The following is a 10,558-nucleotide window of genomic DNA, read 5'->3' as shown; positions in this document are numbered from 1 at the left end:
CACTCACTACTAAAGTGAGGTCATCATTGTTTATGCATGCACAATCCAGTCCACTTTCCTTGACTGCCAGGTCACATCAATCTTGTGTGAACCATTCTCTTTATATTAACAATGGTTGGTCTTTTTCTGGACAGACGTCGTCGTATATACACAACAAAACCATGGTACCTTGTTATAATTTTTGCTTTATACAGTAACATGTATTGGGTTGGCCAAAAAGTCTGTATAATTTTTTCTATAAAATATAAGCCACATTTTTTATTTTTACCAATAACTTTATGGATTTGGATATTTTGAGTATGTTGGCTACCTTCTGCTATTGGCTTCTAGTGGGTAGAGGCCAGGAATGCTGCTGAACATCTTCCAATGAGGAAGACAGCTCCACAGAAAAGAATTATTTGGCAAAAATATCGATAGTACCAAGAAACTTTGCAAACCACTTTTTGACATGTTTGATCAGTCACAGCACCTTCTCCATACACTGCGCAAATCTATTTTTGCATTTCATTTGCGATTTTACCCTTCTTGAAATAATAAAGCATAATACACTGAAAATGTTGTATATTTTCTTCCATTTCCAATATTAATATGGCTGCACAAAAATTCACCAGTTTTGGTAAGTACTTTTTTAAATGCACACTGATGTGACAGCTGTCACAACAGAATGTAACAAAATTGTTTCGAATGAAGTTAAAGACAACTAAGCACTACTAGAGCCATTATATGAAAAAAACAAAATAAACTTTTTGGCTAACCCAATATTTTAAAGAAATAAAGATAAAAACCATTTCTTAAAAATATTTCCACACATACTTACTATTTCTAGTACCTTTCATTATTTCCTGCGAATCACAAGTTTCCACCTACTATCATTTCAATTTGACCTAAAAAACATACTTTAGCACTTCTTAAACTGTGCATTAACTGGCTATGAATATTTTCAGTTTTTCTTTATCTGAAAATGTCTTTATTTTACCTTCATTATTCAAGGACATTTTCTTTCTTATAATTTTTAAAAATTTATTTTTATTTTAAATATTTTTTAGAATGAGGGGAAGAGAGGAGAAAGAGAGGGAGAGGAACATCTGTCGGTTGCCTCTCACATGCCTTCCCACTGGGGACCTGGTCCACAACTCAGGTATGTGCCCAGGAATCAAATTGAAGAACTTCATGGTTTGCAGGATGAAACCCAACCCACTGATCCACACCATTCAGGGCTCAAGGACATTTTCACTGGATAGAATTCTGGGTTGAGATTTGTTTTCCTTCAGTTAAAAATGTAGTTCTTCTACCTTCAGATATCTATTGTTTCTGATGAGAAACAAATTATGATTTGTTATTTTTCCCTGAATGTGCTGTGTCATTTCTTTGACAGCTTTTAAGATTTCTCTTTATCTTTGGTTTTTTGCAAATTGACTATCTTGTGCCTTGGTGTGGCTTTCTTTGTATTTCTACTTGGGGTTCTCTGAGTAACTTGAATTTATAAATTTATGTCTTTCCCTTATTTTTGGACTTTGGGCCATTTGTTTTTCAAATACCCATGCAGTTCATTTCCTCTTTTTCTTGGATTCCAGTTACAAGTATGTTAAACCTTTAATACAGTCTTGCGCTCTGTTCATTTTTTTCAATTTTTTCTCTCTCTATGTTTTAGATTTGATAGCTTCTATGAATTTGTGTGCCAGTTACTGACTTTTTCTTCTTTTCTTTCCAATCTGCTGTTATGCCAATCCTCTAAATTTTTAAAATGTCAGAATCATATTTTTCAGTTCCATGACTTTCTATTTGGTTCTTTTGAGTAGTTTCTATTCTGATATGTCTTTTTTGATCATTCATTTTGAGCATATTTCTATTAAAAATTTTTAGCGTACTTAGAGCTACTTTAAATTCATTCTCTACTGATTAAAACATCTGGGTAACCTTGAGGTCAGACTCCACTGTTTACATTTTCTCTTAGGCAGTGGGAGAATAACTCAGTTCCAGACTTTCTTCTGAGTGTCAACTACCTTCCTGTTTTTTTCTGTTCTTTCTTTCCCAATGCCTTCAGCTGGTTGTAGGGGGTGGAAGGGTTGTTCATTTGTTTGTTTGTTTTTGTCATTCAATATCATTTTATATTAGTTTCAGGTGAACAGTCTAGTACTTAGACAATTATGTAGTCTATGAAGTAATCCCCCTGACAATACCCATCTGGCACCATACATAGTTATTACAATGTTTTTGACTGTTTTTTGTCCAAAGGTTACAACTGTTATCTGCAGGAGGTTTGGTCCAATAGGAGCTATTCTGCCATTACCAGAAGCAGAAGTTCAAACAAGAGGTAAACTTCTCAGTTGTACTTCTGAGAATAAATGCTTCCTATGTTTGATAGCACAACACCTAGAATCTTTCAGCAAGTCACTTAAAAAATAGAGTTAGAAGGGAAGGAAGATTGTTTCTTTTCCTGTTGTACATTTTTTACCATTTGGATTTTTAAACCATATTAATTTATTTCATGATTTTTAAATGTAAAGGAAGAAAATGGAAGTGAGGTTAAAAATATATTGCAGAAATAAGGTTGCTTTTGCTGGTTCCACCATGGCCATGAAGAACATGGCCTCTGGACTCAAACTGTGTGTATTTCAGTCTGAGTGATGCCTCTAAGTAGCAGTGTGTCCTTCAGCAATGAACTTTCATCTATAAAATGGGGAAAATTGTACTATTTGCTCTTCATAGTTGCTTGAAGATTAAATGAGATAATATATATATAGAACACAGTACAATATAGCATATGTTAAACATCTTATAAATATTAGATGTTATTATTATTACTTTTAAGATATAATAACACTAACATTGAGCAATGATGTCCAAGGCAATATACACTTGGGTAGAAAAACAATTAGGATTTTTGCATATATTTTTACCTCTTCCTACAACTTTTATTTGTGTGTGTTTATATGCATGCATATCCATATGTATGCATATATGTGTATATGTATTTATGTTTATATACACACATGGAACTATATATTTAATTTTGTTACTTTATTTCTGATGGTATGTGTAATTTTTAAAAAGTTGAAGACTGTTGGCTCAGAGATTTAATCAAAATTCAGGAGCATGTTTTATAACATTTTCATTCTCAAAATAAAGTTTCTTTCATATAGAGAATAAAATATTTTCAAGTAGTTAGTTAATTATTTAAAATTTGCCAACTTCTAGTGAAGGTTGAAAATATCCCCATTTTGGTTGGGACCAAACAAACCAGTGTACTGTGCTTATCCTCATCCTCACACTCAATGGAAGTTCCTCTGTCAGACCGAAAGCAGTATGTGTTCTGGCATGCTTGATTTATATTAAGCAACTGCATTTACCAATAATTCAGAAAACGAGACAGACATTACTAAAGATGAGAAGTGTCCTGTAGCAAAACTATGTATGTCATATCATCTGAAGTCACTTGATAATTATGTATCTCCAAATTAGAAAACCTAGTTAAATTAAACTGGGGCTTGAGAGACATGGTAGGAAGAAACTTTCAATCCTGGGTAATCAGAAACAGTGTGGGGCCTTCTGTTCCCCCACATGTTTGTAGTGTGTTACATTTATGAATACCTACCTACCACTCAGAAGGCTGAAACAGAGTACCCACCATGGAGGAACCTCTGACCTTTTTCTAAGAAAAACATTGTAGTTCAGGAAAAAAAGGGAGACAACATCAAAGTTTTGTGGGAAATAGTAAATTAATCACATTGAAAAAGAAAGAGGAGAAAACCCAGAGTATCATATATATCAAACCAAGTATTTCTTGAACAATTGAGATGTTCCCTTCTAGTGTTAGGTGTTTGGGGCTGTAGAGCCCCAGGGAGGGAGAGCACAGTCAAGAAATCCCAGTGATTCATCATGTCAGCCCCACGACAGTCAATCTATCATAACCCAGCAAATGCCCTGGAATCTTCTGGTCTTTGAAGTCAAAAGGCATTTTCAGCCCAAAGAGACAGCTGACTTCATTTCCTATTAAACATAAGACTAAGAACACATATTTTTAAGAGGTGCAGCAATGAGGTGCTACTGGTGCAGAAGTTTAATTAAGGAAACCATAATGTAGACTCACATGTCAGTTTTTGACATTTGGAGATGAGCACTCTTTCTTTTCAAGTCTGTAGGCCAGGACTAAATTCTAAGTTATGTTGAAGAATGTCTGTGGCTTTAATGTGTTCTTGGAATCAATACCTAATTAGTGAGTGATTGAAAGATCCAGGAGACCAGTGCCTTGTACTGGCCATGGTAACTAAAGGTCCACTGCAATGCCAGACATAAATCAGATGCTTTTAAAATATTTGTTCCTTCTTTTTTAAAGTACATTTTATTGATTATGCTGTTACAGTTGTCCCAATTTCTTTTCCCTTTGCTCCCCTCTTCCCAGTATCCCCCTTCCCTCCAGCAATCCCACCCCTGTCTCTCTTGTTCCTACCAATTATACTTCTTAATCCGTGAACCATTTTTCCCTTTCTCCTCCTTCCCCTCCCAGATGATAACCCTTCAAATGATCTCCATACTTATGATTCTGTTCCTATTTTGGTTGTTTGCTTAGTTTGTTTTTGTTTCTATTTCTGAGATTCTGTTGTTGATAGTTGTTTGTTGCCATTTTCATGTTCATAGTTTTGATCTGCTTTTTCTTAAATAAGTCCCTTTAACATTTCATATAATGACTTGGTGATGATAAACTCCTTGTCTGGGAAGCACTTTTCCTGCCCTTCTATTCTAAATGATAGCTTTGTTGAATAGAGTAATCTAGGTTGTATGTCCTTGCTTTCCTTCACTTTGAGTACTTCTTGCCAGTCACTTCTTGCATGCAAAGTTTCTTTTGAGAAATCAGCTGACAGTCTTATTGGCACCCTTTTGTAGGTAACTCTCTTCTCTTGCTATTTTTAAGATTCTCTCTTTATCTTTAACCTTTGGCATTTTAATTATGATGTGTCTTGGCGTGGTCCTCTTTGGGTCCAACTTGTTTGGGACTCTCTGTGCTTCCTTACTTGTATGTCTATTTCCTTTGCCAAATTAGGGACATTTTCTTTCACTATTTTGTCACATAAGTTTTCAATTTCTTGCTCTTTCTCTTCTCCTCTGGCACCCCAGTGATTCAAATGTTAGCACATTTCAAGTTGTCCCACAGGTTCCAAGCCACTCCTCATTTTTTTCAATTCTCTTTTCCTCTTTCTGTACTGGTTAGTTATTTCTTTCTTATGTTCCAAATCATTGATTTGAACCCTGGTTTCCTTCGCTTCACCACTGGTTTTCTGTGGATTTTACTTCATTTCATTTAGCATAGCCTTCATTTCTTCCCTTATGAGTTTGTCATACTCAAGCATATCTGTCAAGTCTGTGAGTATCTTTATCACCAATGTTTTGAACTCTACATCTGTTAGGTTGGCTATCTCTTTGTTATTCTGTTCTCCCACTGGAATATTGATCTTCTCCCTCTTTTGGACCATACTTCTCTGTCTCCTCAACTTGACAGCCTTCTGTGTTTGCTTCTGTGCCTTAGGTAGAGCTGTCACACCTATTATGTTGTAAGAGCCGGGGCCTTAGGTATTTGTCAGTGTTGGGTGACCCATTTCATGGCTTTGTGGTGCTGTATGTAGGGGAGGGGCCTGAGAGGGAACAATGCTGCTTGCTCAGCACTCGGTCCTTTTCCAGGCACTTCTCCCACTTCCTGTATGGGACTGGCATCCCTCTAGTTGTTGCTTGGCAACAGTTTCCAGAGTGGGTAGGTCTGCGGACATTCTAGGACTGTGGGGCCCCTCTAAACAAGCATATTCTGCTGAGAGACCAGTGGTTTATTCCTCCGCCCCAACACCCACTGGTTTTCATAGTCAGAAGTAATGTGGCTTTATTTTCCCCAGTGCTGGAACCGTGAGCTGTGTGGTCTGGTCTGGGGCTGGAATCACTCCCCAGGTTTCCCTACCTACTTTTAAAATGTGTGACTGTGCTTTCTGCCACCAGCCACAGCCACTGCCCTGCTGTGCCACAGCTGCTGCCACCACACTGCATCTTCTTTGCCCTGGCTTCCCTCCTCCTTCCTATCTGGATGGATATTTCTTCTTTATTTCTTGTTTGCTGGATTTTCATGCAGTTAAGTTATCTGGTACTTCTGGTTGTTTTTTTAGTTTTGAGGTAGTTGTATTCCTTCTTAACTGTGGAGTGAGATACAGCATGTCTACCACCTACACCTACATCTTGGCTGGAACTCTTATTTGTCTTTCTTGTTGAACAAATAAAAACAAGGTTTATGTCTTTACCATGAAGTCACTCATAACTAGGACCAACCAACCCCTGACTACTGATTACTACTTAATTTTAGAAGTATCTTGAGATTCAGCATTTGGCTTTTAAATGAAAATTGTAGAGTAAGTAGTATAAATTTGTTACTGTTTTAGTAATTCTCAGAATAAATAATTAAATTGTCATTGTTATATTTATTTAAACATTTCATTCTAATGAGGTTCATGAATTAAATGACAATATTTAATGTTAAAAAACTCCTGTGTGTTTCATTTAAATAAATTGAAAACCACCATTTCAATCAGGCAAGCATGGACAAACTTCCCATTTTAAGATATTTTCCAGTTAAAAGATTATTTAAATTTTTTTATTTTTAATATCACATATTTTAATACTAAGTATGTCTGACAAATTTAAATTCTGTGATCATTATTTTCTTCTGAAAGTAATTTAGTTCTAATTTTTTTAACTTTACTTTTTAGAGAGAGGGTAAGGTAGGGAAAAAGATACAAAGAAACATCGATGTGTAAGAGATACATCTATCAATGGTTGTCTTTCACACACCCCTACCTGGGGACCTGGCCTGCAACTCAGGCATGTGCCCTGACTGGGAATTGAATTGGGAACTATTGGTTTTCAGGCCAGTGCTCAATCCACTAAGCCACACCAGCCAGGGCATAATTTAATGCTAACTTAATAATGTGATCTTTCATAATAAGATTCCATTGCTCAGAAAGTTCTGTCAGGACTGTATTGCTAGAATATACATCAACTAACTATCTTGACATTGGGGATGCAATCTGAACACGTGGCTCCTGCACCCAAGTACAGATGGGCTCCACACTTATATTATTAATATCAAAACTGATTTTCCACTTTTGAGTGAGTTTCTAAAACTGTTGGGCAATTCATAGGTGATAACAGTGGTTCTCAACCCAAGCGAAACTTTAAAAGTATAAGGCACATATCAACGGAATAATCTTTTTCTCTAGACTCCTGGAAATCCTAATTTGTCCCTTGATTAGGTTGTTTTGTGTCTGGTACCACTGTTTAAAATTAGGGTCTGTCAGAACATGGCAGTCATGTCAGCACAGCAGGAGGGAGTGCGGCTTCTATGACGGCTTTCACTGCAGCTGTGCAAGCTCTGCGCAGGGTGGCTTATCTCATCCCAAAGGCTCCTCCCTCCAGTCCAGTTCCTTCAGGCCATCTGTGCTGCCTACACCTTCTGTTATTTCATTGTCAAAATATGGTGGTGGCTGGACCGCCTGCCCGGAGTTTTGACATATGCAAATGAACCATATGAAAATTTACCTAGGTCCCAGCTTCTTCCATAAGAAATTGAACTTTTCTCATTCCGAGAAGAATGTTGATGCACCTAGCATGACATAATGACTGGGAAAAAGAAGAGAGATGTAAATAAGCTGTTGAATGTATTGCTGAGTAAAACTCACCCTAACTGAAATGTATGTTCAGAAAGGGGTGTAGACGGGGCCTGGAAATGCGTAGGCAGGCGATTTCTACAGGCCACATGGGTGACTGAGAGTCTTCTCACTTCCTTCTTTCCTCCTCTCCACCTTTCCTTGCTCTTACAAGCCCTCAAGTTGGACCAGGAGTTTCCCTCTTACTTCTAATCTCTTTCCCTCCCTTCCTTCAATAAACCTGGTGTAAAATCCTGGACTGTACTCTCAGTGATTTCTTAGAGCAAAGGCCGCCTGACAGTCTGCCTTCTCTTTCACCAGTTGTAGAAAACAATGTTTTATCTGTAGTTTATGAAGCCACCAGTGGGTGATAAGACTGAATAGCTCTGATTACTTGATGGTATTGAATCATAATGAAGGAGAGTAGAATTTTATATTTGGGTATATTTAGCCAATCAAGAGAGAAGCAACTTATGATCAGTGAGGATATTGACAAATGTCCAAGGCCTTTGATTTCTTTCATAAAGTATGTATTACAGCTGCCACCAAATTACAAGGGTTTTGTACCTAAAAACACATCAATTTATGAACAGCTTTTCCTCATCATTATATATTCTGTTCAACCTCAAAAGTAAACAATTATTGAAACATATTGATAACATTTTATCACTACATAATTAGTCCCATTGTTGGCCTGCCAATGTTGTTTTCAATGTGGACCTAGATTAGAGAAAGTGAGGCAGGGGAGTAAGAAGCTGGGAAAATTCCTAGGCAAATGGAATGGGGAAACTGAGACAGCTAAACAAACTGGCTGAGCAATTTACAGCCAGATACAGAAGGCCATCTCCCTAGAGGTAACATCTAGGCCTCAGTTGTATTTTAGCTCCAGGCCCAGAAATGCAGCAAAACCAGGTGGGGGATGCCAGGACCATCTGCAATGACTAATGACCCCTAGCCCTGGCACTGGCCAATCAGTGGACACCATGACTCTGAAAGGCACACCTGGAAAACTGATGAACATTCTGCTGAAACCCTCCACTGAGACTTCCCCTAAACTTCCCTCCTGCAAGAGACAGATAAAAGCCTCAAAACAAAGGACCCAGCCCTCACCCTATTTGGAACATGTCCCCACACCTTTTCTTTCCCCTTCTTCTTCTCTCACAGGCACACATCTCTTAAACTCTGAGGAACCCCACGAGACTTGCAACCAGAGGAGCAACAGGCAGCAGCAGCTCATTCTGAGCTAATCCCCTGAACCTGTCTCCATGGACCCCTTTTCTCTGACTTTCCAGTGTGCTGATAGCAGCCCTGTCTAGCTCTTTCCTGTTGCTTCTTCTGTGCTAGGTCCTTTGTTGTTTCACTGTCCCCAGCTTTAATAAAAATACTCTAAAAATCACCTGGACAGGTGTAGTGAAATCATTCCTGCACAAAGTCAAGAACCCGCTCACTACAGGCTGGCCCTAGGAAGACCTGCTCAGAACCGGATCCCCTGTACAGTAACAAAAGGACTTCAAAAATTAAGTAGTAATTTTGGGAGATTTGGTGCTAGTTCTGAGTGACTTCATGGAAAGTTACAGACCTTGTTTTTATTTTGTTCAACAAGAAGAACAAAAAAGAGTTGTCAAAAAAATAACCATATCAGGAGATGAACATGTGTCATAGTTTTCTAAAGAGAAGAAATTATTAAAGCCAGCAAACAAAGTTTATATTAAGCACAGTAACAAGTAAATTTAGCTTTTTAGAAATGTGACTTTTGTTTAAAGTAATTCAAGAAATAAATGTAAAGCAGCAAATAATCCCTCACAAGTTTGACTCTTCCAGAGATGAGTTAACCATGGAGTTCAGTACTCCATAGAAGACGAAGAACAAATTGTTCTATTTCACTTTTAAAGAATAGACTGTATAGTCAAAGATTAAAATACTATTGCTCTCTATTACTCAAAAGCTTTTCTAGTTTAACACTTTTATATACATTTTAGTTTAAATACATTTTATGTTATCTTCATGTATACGGCATAATGCTTAGACAAATATATAGTTTATGAAGTGGTCTCCCTGATAATACCCAACTGGCAACCACACATAGTTATTACAATATTGTTGACTGTTTTTTGTCCAGAGGTTACAATTGTTATCTACAGGAGGTTATCTAAATACATAAGTGCAGTTAGACAAAATTTTGAACTTTTCAGCTTTTTAAAATAACCTTATCAGTGTAGTGTAAAAGGTAATATATCTCACGTAAATTTACCACCATAATTGGAGCATTGCAAATAACAAATATGTGTTAAAAATAATCAATTATTTTGTAATCTGTCTTTATTTATGCATTTTAATCGCCAAAGATTTCAGGTAACAATGTTATTAATTAATTTCTTATTAGTCACAGGTCTTAAAGTTAGTTAAAAGTTTCAAAAATTATACTTACAGGATAATATAATCATTCTTGATTTTGAAAGCCAAAGGCATGCTGTTTAAATGTCACATACAGATAGAAGTGAAATAACCAAGTTAAAATGATTTACACTATTATTTGGAGTTTACAAGAGCCAGTCCTAGTATAAAACAACAGCTATTCTTTGATTTAGTTAAATATGGATATATTTTTGTGCCTTAAAATATTTTCTGTAAAAATGATAATTTATTTGACACATAGGTCCAACAAAAGAAATTTAGTAACTTTAAAACAATGATGTTAGAGAAGAGACACGTATATCTATTGTTAAACTAATATAATTTGTCCAAGGATTCATGTAAAATAGAAAATATACTCATGCCATTTTTAATACAATTTATTAAACTCTGCATTTACCAACCAAGTTTTAGAACTTATTCAACTTACATTTAATAGTTTTATCTTTGTAAGGTTTTTTTCCCTT

The 10,558-nt window shown here is 36.5% G+C and overlaps 1 long non-coding RNA gene across 1 annotated transcript; it reads left to right on the top strand.

Moving 5' to 3' along the window:
• The first annotated feature begins 1,050 nt into the window (after positions 1 to 1,050).
• On the top strand, positions 1,051 to 9,075 carry LOC150012716 (uncharacterized). Its single transcript, XR_016510777.1, has 3 exons — positions 1,051 to 1,138; positions 2,236 to 2,314; positions 8,844 to 9,075. It is a non-coding gene; the product is annotated as an uncharacterized LOC150012716 (long non-coding RNA).
• The last annotated feature ends 1,483 nt before the right edge of the window (positions 9,076 to 10,558 follow it).

The sequence above is a fragment of the Furipterus horrens genome, unplaced genomic scaffold (genome assembly GCF_987537825.1).
Source record: "Furipterus horrens unplaced genomic scaffold, mFurHor1.1.pri manual_scaffold_4, whole genome shotgun sequence".
Classification (NCBI taxonomy): Eukaryota; Metazoa; Chordata; class Mammalia; order Chiroptera; family Furipteridae; genus Furipterus; species Furipterus horrens.
The sequence above is the reverse complement of the archived record's forward strand: the minus strand, read 5'-3'. Positions and strand labels throughout refer to the sequence as shown.